Here is a 14,201-nt window from a genome sequence, read left to right as displayed (position 1 = left end):
GACGTCATCTTAAAGGCAAATGAAGCACAGCCATTCTGATTGGCTGGCATCATTCCCTTTAAGTGACGTCATTAAAAAAAAAAAATTAAAGTCGGAATATGGTTTTAACAGCCAATCAGATGGCTGTTAACCATTTTGAGGCTAAATGTGACGTCACAAGCCCTATTTAAGGCCGTGACGCCTCATTTGAGCACAAGAAGGTGACGAGACAACATCGGTTGGGATCTACCATGGGGTTTTTTGGGATTGACAGATGAAGATAGAAGATAAAGAAGATGAAGAAATGGTGACAGATGAAGATAGAAGAAGGTGATTAAAGAAAGAAAAAAGAAGATTTGGGTACCTGATGCGGATCTTCATGGCGGATGGCATCGGATACTGTTCGAGGCCTTCAAGGTACGTGAGCTTCCTGTTTCCCCGGGAGTCGGAGGGCCAGCGCTTCTAATGGTAAGTAATATATTGAATGTTTGTAAATGTCTTTTTTAACAGGTTTTTCATTGGATGTGTTTTTTGATTTTTTGGGGGAGGCACATTGACTGATAATATATTAATCTGTACCACTTTAGGGTAAACATTAATACATTATTATGACAATATTTGTGAGGCATTTGTGGCTTGGTATTGCTGTTGTTTTTTTTAATTACAGTTTATTATGTGGATGTCATTGTTTGTTTTTTTCCTGCTTGCTGGAAATCAAATGTTTGCGATTGTTGTTCGTTTTTACTTAATGTCACTAATGCGTTTAATGGTTATTTCAGATATTGTTTGAATTTATTTCTTTGTAGTTTAATGTTTCAATTAATTCATTAATGTTGTAGAAATTATTTGGTTTGATTGGTTAATGTGACTATTAATTTTGAGTTGGTTTAGTAATTAATTGGTTTGATTGGTTACTGTTTAAAATAATTCCAAGTTGTTTTAGGAATTAATTGTTTGGATTGGTTAATGGTTTAATTAATTCATTGTTGATGTTGTTATTGCTTGTATTCATGGATTAGATGGCTACTGTTTTTATTTAGTGAAGTATGTTTTTTTGGAGTTATGTTTTATTATTGTGTGCCTGGTGCATTAATGTATTGTAATTAGGGTGCCCATTGAGTGCTATAGAGGCTTATCATGCCCATATTATTATTATATGGGTATGATGTACCACTATACTACTCAATGGATACAGGGTGGGTATAGTCAGTCCGGGGTGGGTGCTTAAGCCTACCGGGTTTGTATTGTGGCAGGGTGGGTTAACCCCTTAATTACTATAGCGGTTATTAACCGCTAAGGTGATTAAGGGGTTAGGGGCCATTAGAATGTCTTTATTATGTATATATGCTTTCTGGCAACGGAGGACAGAGGGACATGCTGGTGTGGTAAGTAGAACTGTATTTATTTACTTTATTGATGCATGCTAATGTTGTGTTTAATAATGGGCAAATAATCTATTATCCATATCTGGATAATAGTTATTTTGCCCATTACTGTGTGTGTTTGATGTGTATTAAATATTTTTTAATATACATGTGTTTCATAGTGTAGATGTGCAGGGGGTTTCCGGAGCTGAACCGCGTTGGTTTTATGTCCGGGGACCCCCTGCTTCCCAAGATAGAGGCCCCTTTATGGAGTGCCGGTATCCCTCTGCACTGAAATAACCCACGTCACGTGACCGGGACATTTCAAAGCATAGGAGATACCGGCACCCCATAAAGGGGCCTGTATCTCGGGAAGCAGGGGGGCCCCGGACCTGAAACCAACGCGGTTAAGCTCCGGAGACCCCCTGCACATCTACACAATGAAAGAAATGTATATTAAAAAACATAATTCGCGGGCGATATTTTCGCTGTGCAGCAGAAATGTATCGGCAGGTCAGGCCTTTTCAGAGGCTCGATGCTATCGCTGGCAGCAAATCGCTCATTTTGGGAATTTTGCTATGACAGGTAATGAATGCTTTCTGAATCCCGTGATAGCAACGCCCAAACAAACGGCGATTTAAATGCCCTGGCGATAATTTTTATCAACCTTTACTGCATGAGGCCTCTAGTGTGAGGGGTGCCGGGCCACCCCACTTATACAGCTGCAGACGCTCCATTTTCATCTATTAAGGTCCTGTACACAACAATTTTTTTGTTTACACTTTTTTCACAATGTGTATTTTTTTACATATTATTTCTAGTGTATTTTGGGTTTGTCACATTCTGTTATATATCACAATTGTATGGTAACAGGACTTATTTTCACAATTAGAGCGCACTAGATTTTCATTTTTTGTTCACTTATATCCCATCTTACCTGTTTTTCCCCACATAGGATAACTACTACGTAAGTCCTGATAAGTTCCAGGCCATAGAGGGTTAATCTATGGGCAATGACCCCCCCCCCCCTTTTCTTTCCTAGAAGAGAAAGGAAGGTGGTGTCTCATGGCCTGTGTACAGACCCTTGAAGGTGGGTATAGTCCATGAGCCCGCCCCTTCTAGATTCTTCTGGGGAGGATCTAAAGTTATGATACAAGGGATACCAGACCACTAGCAGAATAGATATCCTTATGGGAGGATACTCACATTCGCCCGTGTGAGTCATTGCAGTTATTCTGTTTACATTTTAGCCACGTTCCCATTCACCAGCTATTGTAGCTTCTGTCTGTTCATTCTTCACATTGATCTAACTGGCTTTTCTCTGTGAGAGGGAGACCTCTAGAAGGAATAAGAAAAGCCTGAAGCAAGAACCTGGAAGACTTCTCTAATCCAATGAGAGACGGCCGCAAGAAAAGAAGCAAACCACACCAGAAGGGAGAGCCAGAAAAAAAGAAACCTTGATGTACCAGCACTTACACAAGGCCCTGTAAGTGAATAATATATTATATATATATATATATATATATATATATATATATATATATAAAAATATATATATATATATATATATATGTAGAGGTATCAGTACCGTGTTAGCCGAGCTTCAAAAATCAAAAAATAAATAGATGATACCGTTCTGTGGCTAACGAAATGCTTTTATTTGTGCGAGCTTTCGAGATACACTGATCTCTTCTTCCGGCGATGTTACAATGAATGAAGCAAGCAAAAGGTATACTTATAAACAGTGTCTCTTGGAATGTTATCTGTGCTAGTCCTTCCCCCGGTGAGGATGTGTTTTATGGCTAGAGGTGTCAATAGGTTCCTGAAAGCAAGTGATGTAAGAGTGTGTGTGTGTATCTGTATGAATATAAATGAATGGAGAGCCCATATACTGTGGGACCCAAGCTAGGAGTCATCACCACCTGCCATCCACATTACATTATCCCTCATACTGTGCTCCCCCATTTTTTCTGTGTTTCATTACTATCAAGGGTCCTGGATAGATCCTGTTGGGGTCAGGGTCACAGGAGGGCATCAAAAGGGGATTTATACCCCGATAAGTTTGTAATATACCCTTTTCTATCTATTTGTTCTCACTCACACTGCACATAGAGATAGCGCCCGGGTCCTTTTTTATTGTAGAGGATCTAAAGTTAGTCTTGCTCTACCCTCCAAAGGGTGAGGATGCAAAAGAAGTCTTGCTCTACCCTCCAAAGTGTGAGGAAGCAAAGGAGTCCAGTTTACCCTCCAGAGGGAGAGGGTGTGAGGTGAAGGAAATAATTATGTCTGTCTCTTCTCCCTAAGGGGAGTAAGAGGGCTATGAGCCTTCCCCATTGCGGGGCAAGCATGCCATTCTCAGCCGGCTGGCTTAGACAATATCCAGATCGAGTGCCCCAAGATATGGAGCCTGCACCATCCTGAAGTTCTGCACTGCGGGAGACTAAGAGGAGAAGTGTGGAGAGAGATTGACAATAAAAGTTGCTTATTCATCAGACCTCTGCCTGGGTGTCGTTTACTGGGCAGGAGGATTAAAGGGTGCAGTGATGGGAGCTGACATCCCACAGCCTGGGATCCTGTCACAGCTGGAGGCGCTGAAAACTGAAGATCAACCCACGAATACTGTCCTTAAACTTGTCCTATGCCCTTACCATCGCGGCCACTGAGCCCTCCTGGAACCAGCAGGTATGCTAGCACCACACTTAGGGGGCTATGCACTAAGCTCCGTTAAGTCACTTTTAGACCACAAAGTGCTCTTCGATAGTGATTTTTGGCTCAACCCGATGCACTAAGCAACGCAAACAGGCACTTTGCGGTCCAAAAATGACTTTTTTCAGGGATTTTTTTGAAGTACAACTTTGCTCGATCGCAACCCTGTTTGTGTGAAATTCTGCCCTTAAGCGGGATGCACTAAGCAACACAACCTTAGCAAACGCGAAAGTTGCGTTGATCAGAACATGTCAGGTCAGAGTAGATGCAAAGAAATCCAGACTTAGAAAAAATTCTGGCTTTTTATTTTTGCATGCGCAAAACCCATACAGCAGGCTGGCGGGTGTCCCCGGCTGACCCCGCGGGAGTTCCGACGGAGCCCGGGGGTCGCGCGGGTGTCCCTGGCTTACCCCGCGGGGATCCGGGGGTCCCCGGCTCACCAAGGCAGGAGTGCGGGGGTCCCTGCGGGAGTCCAGGGGTACCCGCAGCAGTCCCGGGGTCCCTGCTGGAGTCCCGGGGTACCCGCGGGCCTGCGGTACCAATGTTGCACCTCCAAAAATAAGAAACAACAATTCTAACTAAATACACCCCCATAACACATACTATACAGTAATGGTCAAAATTACTATTATCCAAATATGGATAATAATGCATTTGGCCATTTTAAATACATATAACATTCAATAAATACAGTCAAAACATATTACACTTACCTTTTAAAGGCACCCACGATGAAGGCCGTCTTCATCCTCATCTTCATTCTGCCCATGCCCCTACGGTGCTGCAAAACATGCACAACAATTACAATAGCCAATGTAATGTCCCCTAACCCCTTAATCACCATAGGGGTTATTAACCGCTACAGTCATTAAGGGGTTAACCCACCCTCACCCACAACTCGGGAGGCCTACATACCCTTCCACACAAACCCCCCACCCCATGAGGCCTAACCACCCTCACCCACTACCCACAAGGGAGGCCTACCCACATACCCTTGGGGCCAATACCTCCTCCCCCCCACCCCCAGTACCCACAATAAAAACAATACACAGCCCCACATTAAACATCATTCTATTTATTAAATACATAACCCACCCCCTGTGCCTCCCCATAAATACATGATTTATTCTTTTACATACAGGGTTCATACCCCAGCCCTACGCGAGTCCCCGGCGGGCTGGTGGGTCACCTGACAGACCTACAGGGTACCAGCAACTTGTTTCACACTGGTTCTGGAGGCCTGTTGGTGGGTCCCGCCAAGCGCCATGGCCCCCAGGTGGTCTCCTTGGGTACCGTGGGCCACAATTGGGTCACCACGGTAGGCCCGCAGATGTCTGGGAGTCCCTGGTCAGACCCACAGGTGTCTGCGGGGCTTCGGGTGGTTCTCACAGGGGTCTGAGGAACTCACGAGTGCTCACTACGGGTCCACGGTGCCCCCACAGATGTGTGACCACCGCTTCATCCCCGCACCTACGGGTCCGCGGTGCCCCCATGGATGTGGGACCACCGGTTCTTCCCCGCAGACTACGGGTCCATGGTGCCCCCACAGATGTGGGACCACTGCTTCATCCCCGCAGGTGTCACCCGTGGAACCACCAGCCTGAAACCCGTGAGATACCAGAGGAGATCGCAGGTGGTCTCCAGAGGTCTCACGCAGAACCAAGGAACCAACACTGAATGTAAAATAAATAAACCTGGCCTATACATTCAATACATACACCCCCCCCAAACCTACAGTACAATAATGTGCCAAATAACTATTATCCAGATATGGATAATATATTATTTGCCCATTATGAAACACATAAAACATCCACAAATCAAAACATGAATTTTTAATCTTAAAACCACCACATTGCATGTTAAAATAAAAAACAGCAGCCATTGCAAATATAAACAAACCAAACTGCAGCTATACAAATGTCTATGAAATGTCACACAATTGTATTGAGTGTGTACATGATGCAATTAATCTGTGCATCATATAACACTATGCAAAATATATGTAACAATAAAATACACTATGAACAATGTCCCCTAACCACCAATGCCATCCTGAAAATCAATTAGAAACTAACCAACATCAATACAATTAGCATCAATCAATAAATCCATTTCCTCAAACAATTCAAATACAATACAAATCAATTTACAGTTCCCTATTCAATTTCTAAAGCCAAACCATTGCCAAAACAATTCTAATTTAAAGTAACCACCATCATTCTAATCTTACTACCATAAAGAAGCCTTTAGCTAAATACAAATTACATTATTCACAACAATGACAAAATAAAGATGCTAAATACATTATCCATACATGAAAAGAACCTAAACATGAAACAAACAATCAATTATTATCCCTGTATGTCTATCCATACAGATAGATAAACATAACATACAGGGGCAATAATACAGCATAAAATACAATGCATTTACATACAAAATTCACATACAATACACCCATTCAGTGTCCGTGAATGTATTATATACATAGATACATTAACGGGCATTAAATGGGAGTGACAAAATAGAAGACATGAATGAAAAATCATAAAAACCTGTAAAAGTAAAAATAATAAACTTTTCTTTTGTTTACTCACCATTAGATGTCCACTCTCCGAAATCCAAGCGACCCGGAAGGACAGGAACCAATCCACAGGTACACCATAACAAATCCACGTCTGTGTCTTCTTTCTTCTTTGGGGTCTTCTGGGGTCTATTGTCCCCAATAAACATGCTAATGTGCCTTAACCCCTTTATTGCCTTAGCTTCTATCCGCTAAGGTAATGAAGCTTCATTAATGTATTTTTATTACTAGTGTGCAGGAGCAGGGGTTCCCCTGAGCTGAACCGCATTGATTTCTGCCTCAGAGACCCCCTGTTTCCCGACTTACAGGCCCCGGTTTGGGGCATCGGTGCCAGTGCGGACGCCATCTTTATAGAGCCCACGTCGCGTCTTGGACGCTATAAAGATGGCGGCGGCATTGGCACCCGATGCCCCATACCGGGGCCTGTAACTCGGGAAGCAGGGGGTCTCTGAGGCAGAAATCAATGCTGTTCAGCTCAAGGGACCCCCTGCTCCCACACACTATTATTTAAAATACATTAATGCTGCTTCATTACCATAGCGGATAGCCGCTATGGTAATGAATTATTATTTATTGTTATGTGTGTTTTAATACTAGTGTAGATGGGCAGGGGGTCTCCTGAGCTGAACCGCATTGGTTTCAGGTCCAAGGACCCCCTACTTCAGGAGATACAGGCCCCTTTATGGGGTGCCGGTATCCCCTGCAGAATGTAAATAACCCGGTCACGTGACGCGGGAGCTTTAAACTGCAGGGGATACCGGCACCCTATAACGGGGCCTGTAACTCCTGAAGTAGGGGGTCCTCGGACCTGAAACCAATGCGGTTCAGCTCGGGAGACCCCCTGCTCATGTACACTATTATTAAAATGTATTTATTTAGTGTACGATCGACTGTAATAGTCTTGCATGGAGATAGCAAATCTCCATGCAAATGTTACATGTGGCTTTTTTTTCTATCAGCTAGCGAATGGAGAGGTTCAGAACGCTAGCAGGGGGGAAAAAAGCAACACGTACGCTCTGGCTGTTTGAGCTATTTTGAGCAGGTGCGTTAAAAAATGGCCTCAAGGCCTTAGTGCATCGCGTCCCAGGCCTCACTTTTTAACGAACCTGCTTTTTGGCCAAATCAGAACACAAAGCCATTGAGCTTAGTGCATAGCCCCCAAAGAGTAGTAACCAGAGCAGTTTTCCCCAAAGGTGCCCTAGATGAGATAGGGGGGGTGGTGGAAACAGGGTTACATAGAGGTAATGGTCATGCCTTGAAAGTGGCTCGCAGGCTTATACGCTTTGGCCAAAGGGTTAACTAAATTACACTTTTTTTTCAAGAAATATATATGTATTTTACTATGTATTTTTGTCACATTGGATGTTGCTCTGGACTACTTTGTTTCCTGCTAAAAACAAACAAACAAACAAACAAACAGATAAATCTGATAAAGTTTTATTATTTTTGCAAATCAATTTGGGTTATTTATTTAATCTACTATTCTTGCAAAAAGCTAAATCTAAAAGAGAACTCTGATGGCATACCATTAGGGGTTTTAATGCTATCATTCCTAATGAGGAATTGAGTTTGGTAACTAGACATTTTAATCAAATGCATTAAGGGTCCACACCTTGGCACACGATCTTCGGAATTTAACATGTTAAACTTGGTATACATCAAGGTGATCTAGATTGTTTATTACTGCAGATACGAGGTGGATATATAGAATACAAACATTATATCCCAGGGGTTTGAATGAAATAATACAATTTTTGAGTTATTTATTTAATTTTTATTTCATGTTGTGAAGAGTTCCATAATTATTATTTATTTTTTGTATTATTGTGACTATTATTTTGCAATCCTTCAGTTACAGATGTAGCCAACATTATTTATCCTGCTGTGGCAATGCAGCGGGTCTACATTTTTTAGATTCAGCCGCAAACAAGAAAGGGGGGGAGGTAATGTACTCTTTCATATGTGTTAGCGTATGAGCTGCAAATTAGTATATAAATGATAGTGAGTGTCACCTGTGTTTCTGCATTCCCCCAGAATAAGCTCCGATGACTAATGCAAAACATGTGTTGGTAAAGATGGCTTCTAAGTATGTGGACAGGAAAGTGGTATTCACATATAACTTCTGTTATTTAAATTAGTGAGAACATGGAAGATATTCTACTACTCTGTATATGCTCTGAAAATATTGATTGGAGACGATATCATCTTTAAAGTCCCTTACAGAAAGACACTCTGTGTATGTAGACTATTGTTTGGAGCAAAACATACTATAATCTTTAGAGCAATGTGATAATATGGAAGCTGTAATGTCACAAAAATTATTTTATAAAATCTTCTATTGATTTGTCAACTAGCATGCATAATTCTGATTGAACTAAAATTATAGGCTAAAACTGGTAAATTCCAGGCATTATTGAAATCTCTGCTCTCGGATTGATTAAAATTCCGGGCATTATCAAATCAGTAATGGCCCAGAATTTTTGGCACCCTGCCAAGTTTTTCAGCCAATCAGCTTTCAGTTCTCATTCACAAAGAGTGAGATTAGCTCTCAGACAGGGGAGGTGATTGGACAGGAGGCACCAGCAAGGCATTGACTCCTCCCCCACTCTGCCTGCAGTGAGCTCCGTGTGTGTGTGTGTGTGTGTGTGTGTGTGTGTGTGTGTGTGTGTGTGTGTGTGTGTGTGTGTGTGTGTGTGTGTGTGTGTGTGTGTGTGTGTGTGTGTGTGTGTGTGTGTGTGTGTGGTGTGTGTGTGTGTGTGTGTGTGTTTGTATGTGTGTGCGTGTCTTCTGTTGGTGTGTGTTTTGTTGGTGTAGGGGGCAGCAGTCTGTTTTGTTGGTGTGTGTCTGCTGTATGTGTGTTTTGTGTGTGTAGACGGGGGGCTGCAGAGTGTGGGTCTTCAGTGTGTGTTTTGTGGGTGGAGGAGGGATTCAGAGTGTTTTGTTGGTGTGTGTGTGTCTGCAGTGTGTGGGTTTAGAGGGGGCTGCAGTGGGTGTAGAGGAGAGGGGGCTAGTGGTGTGTGTTTTGTGGATATAGAGGTGGGCAGCAGTCTGCTTGTTGGTGTGTGTGCCTGCAGTGTGTTTTGTGAGTGTAGAGGGGGGCTGCAATGTATGTGTGTCTGTGTTAGTGGGTGTAGAGTGTGGAGGAGGGCTGCAGAGTGTGTTTTGGTGTGTGTGTGTGTGTGTATATCTGCTGTTTTGTGGGTTTACAGGGGGCTGCAGTGTGTGTTTGTGGGTATAGAGGGGGGCTGCTGTGTGTTGTGTGTGTTTTGTGAGTGTAGACGGTGGAGGAGGGCTGCAGTCTGTTTTTGGGGTGTAGAGATGTGGGGACTGCAGAATGCGTTTGTGTATATAGAGGAGGGGTTGCAGAGTGTGTGTGTGAGAGAGAGAGAGAGAGAGAGAGAGAGAGAGAGAGAGAGAGAGAGAGAGAGAGAGAGAGAGAGAATTTACAATTTCCTTTTAATAAATTTGCAGACAATCATGCTGATAAAAATCAATATGACTGCAAAAGTGTCTATCTTTTTGTATGAAAATGTAAAAAAATATATACATAAAATAAGCCTACATTTAGCATATAATAGTAATAATCTCCTCAGAACAGGGCATTACTGGCCAATAATGCCGTGGAAGAGTTGAAGACCCAGAGGCGAAGTAATGCCCTGTTCTTCTGGGATTATTACTTAAATACTGAATCAAACAGCAGTCTAACACTTGTGAATTGCCAGTTTACAGTTATCACTGATTCTGTGTGTATACACAAGTTTCCCCATATAAACTGGAGGACATGGAATCAGAATCTATACATCTTGGGAAATATATTTTTGATGTATATGCAAAAGTGGTGTCAGCTTTTTTACAGCAGCATCTTCCTTTGGAGAGATTAATGCACAACAATGTGTAATCCTTGACAAACCTGCTGGACCAGATATGGTTTACAGTGGGAGAGGTGCTGTATTTGTGTCAACATAAAGATTTTTTAGACCCATGATGGTAGAGGTAGCATGGCATATGTACTTTCTTCCTAATTACCAATTAGATTGTAAGCTCTTCAGGACAGGGACTCCTTTTCCTAAATGTCCCTTTAATGACCGAAGCACTTCTTCCCATTATGTGTTATTTGTATTATTTTTTATTTATATGAGTATGTCACGTGTATTACTGCTGTGACGCTTTATGTACATTAATGGCGCTATATAAATAAAGCTATACATACATACAGTACATACATACCAACCTGTTATACCAAGTTAATATTCAGCTGCTGATGATGATAATGATAGTATGTAGGAGAATGTATTTGTAGGTATGTACTTAAACAATCCTCTACTAAACTGGTCTCTATCTCCTCTCTTTTCTTCTCCATTCCCACCTTCACCTTTTTCACCTTCCTCAGGGAGGCGAGATTTCTATCTGTAATTTTCCTGGTGGTATTGCAGTTAATCAGTAGAAACGCGCTTCGGATCCAAACCAATAAAAACACCAGTCTAAGACCCCATGCAATACATTGGGAAGCCACCTTCCCATGCTGGAGAAGAAGTTAGCAAAGCATAGCATTTTCCACCAAAAAATGGTGACGACAGCTTCACTTTATTAAATATTGATCTGATCATCATTACGAAGAGGCAGTGACGAAAGAGCAAAGTGGCTATAAGCCAGGAACTCAGGTAGTGCTCTCAAATATGCCAATCTATATGTAAATTAGACATTTTTAACTAATTCATTATGCACATGATATTCACTAAGCTCCAAAGAGTGGATATCACTGGGCCAATTGAGAAATTTATCTCATATTATCTTCACATCTCTTACTTAGAAATGGAAAATAATTGTGTGTTTCTTGTGTATTCTTCTCAATCCTTTCTCTGTCCAATATCAAATTAAACATCCACAGGCGATATCTTACTACATGGAAAACAAAGAACAATTATTGCGCTCCTAGCTCCTTGGGCTAAAATATACTAGAGACATTTTTACAATTAGAACCTACGTCTGTGTAACAAAGGAGTTATTTGGTTGCATCTTTTGATCAAAACATGATTCAAGCCGGCCAACCTCGTCAAGGTAGACTCCATTTAGCAGGTACCTACACTGAATATATGACATTTCTTATGTCCTATGGACTAAACTTTGTAAAGTATGAAAGTGCCCTGAAGGGGTTAAATAAATGAAGCATATACTTATTTGTGATTTAGTGCAGATAAAAGCTGGCCAAAGCCAGTAACAAAGTTCCCTTATTATAAAGGTAAACTGTGGGTGCACAAATACCCTATTGTGAATATTAATACTTACACATCTATTCTTTCTGTCAGCCATAAACACTCACCTACTCTCCAGTGGAGGGTAAAGTGTAGACTGACACTGAGGTGCATTATACCTTTATGCTAATTGGAGAATTGGTAGGGGCTCTATCCTGATGGGAGTAGCCATACACCACCAAGGAACTGCTCAGTAAAGCAGAAACCAGGTGAGACAAAACCTACCCCTATGACGGAATGTATCAGTAGCACTATAATTAAATGTCCTTATGGAGTATGCAGCAAGGAAAAGAATTGGCCTAAACATTTATGGAAAACCAATACTGTACAAATTACATGCAAATACTGTTCAAAAAGCTCCAAAGAGTGACTATCATTGGGCCAATAGAGATATTTATCTTATATTTTCTTCATGTCTCTCACTTAAAAATTGAAAATAGTCAAGTGTTTTGTGTATATTCTTCTCGATCCTTTCTCTGTCCAATATCAAATGAAATATCCGCAGAGAGATCTCTTGCAACAGTTCCATTATTTATTTGAGTCAAAATAACAATAAAGATTAGATGGGCAAACGTGTCAAAATCTGATCAGCACGTGGAAATCCGAACGCGGATTGGCCACTAAGCAATTCAGGCAGATACATCCTAATTAACCATCTGACCAGTTCAAAAATTCGCGATCTAATTTTATATTACATCTGCTTTGTCTAGAGCCTAAAATATGGGGGATGGGGGAGGGAGAGGAAGCGAGTCATTTTAGTAGAGTCCAAAGCACTATATTTATCCCACAAACATCCCTCCAAATAACATATGGACAAACACCTATGCTCAAAAAAGAAGTACAGCTTACACAGTGGGAGATGTGTAAAGTTTATTTAAATAACTAACACCCTGCACTTCCTAAAAGGATTTCAATCAGACCTGTGTTGACAAGCCTAAGGCATTCTTTGAGGAAGAAGGTACTGGTGTCAGACACAAATTGGATCCAAACCTATAACCTCTGCTTTTCATAGCAGCAGCTCTAGCCTTGAACAAAACCAGCTGCTGAGCTGGCTCCACTGTCACATCATACTCTTCCACATTACTGCACACACGTGTAGTTAATCCAGCTGTTAGCATATTGCCCAGGTGTGCTCCTTTTTGTGCACAGGGCACATTGAACTGGCAAATAGGAAGGGGAAGTGGTCTGCTTTTGAAGGAAGCCAGGAGGAGGGAGGTACATGTGTGAGCAGTGAGAAGTAGAGAAGTGGCTCAAAAGTATCTGGGGTGGGAGTCATTTCAATAAACTTTCCATATGCCAATAGCATATGTCCCAGGTATCTAAGGGCTGTTATATAGTGGTCACCTTTGCTCCGCCGTGTGCACGCACGGCACTTATAATTGGCTGAGGTTAGTCAGCCTTTCTATAATAGGGCCGCATGCGCACACGGAAGTGATCGTCGAGCCAGCCCATAGGGGAGAAGATGGGGAAAAGAATGAATTTGCGCCGCTACCGGCGATCTAATGCGTGTGTGTGTGTGTGTGTGTGTGTGTGTGTGTGTGTGTGTGTGTGTGTGTGTGTGTGTGTGTGTGTGTGTGTGTGTGTGTGTGTGTGTGTGTGTGTGTGTGTGTGTGTGTGTGTGTGTATGTGTCAAAGTTAAATAAATAAAATTATTTTTATTGTGCAACTTTAAAAATTTTTTTTATTTAATTCATTATTAACTCACACAATCTCTACACACACATACACACACACATTTACACATATACACACATATTACAAACTGTAGAACCGTTTAAAAATGTAATAGGTCTTTGTAGAGCCCCAAAAACCATACCATAGGTATATAAAAATACTATTGCAGTAGTAAGGTTTTTTTTAAATACTATATATTAACAGATATATAGAATCCAATGCACAGCCGGCACACCATTTGCAAGTAAATAAGTTTTGGTGCTTAACCCATAAAGCAATAACAGACCATACGATACCGGTTGCAACACGACATCAAGTGACAGCACGCAGGTAAGTAAATCAAAAATGTTCTATATTTGATAGAAGGCACAAAAACCGACGTTTCGGTCCCCCAGTGGGACCTTTCTCAAGGTGCACCACCTATATATATATATCATATAACATTGCTTGAAGGAAAAATATGGGTCAATATGACTCCATAAATCCTACTTGCAGATTTTTAAATTCATTGAATTTGCCCATTATATGTGATTATTTTTCTATTATAGGAAGCTGGGCCAACTGTAGATTTTTTGGGGGGATAATATGACAGTAAAACGCTCTCCCCCCCACGCCCCCCATTACAAAATGTATCTCAGG

Source organism: Ascaphus truei, chromosome 4, assembly GCF_040206685.1.
Source record: "Ascaphus truei isolate aAscTru1 chromosome 4, aAscTru1.hap1, whole genome shotgun sequence".
NCBI classification, from domain to species: domain Eukaryota; kingdom Metazoa; phylum Chordata; class Amphibia; order Anura; family Ascaphidae; genus Ascaphus; species Ascaphus truei.
The sequence above is the reverse complement of the archived record's forward strand: the minus strand, read 5'-3'. Positions refer to the sequence as shown.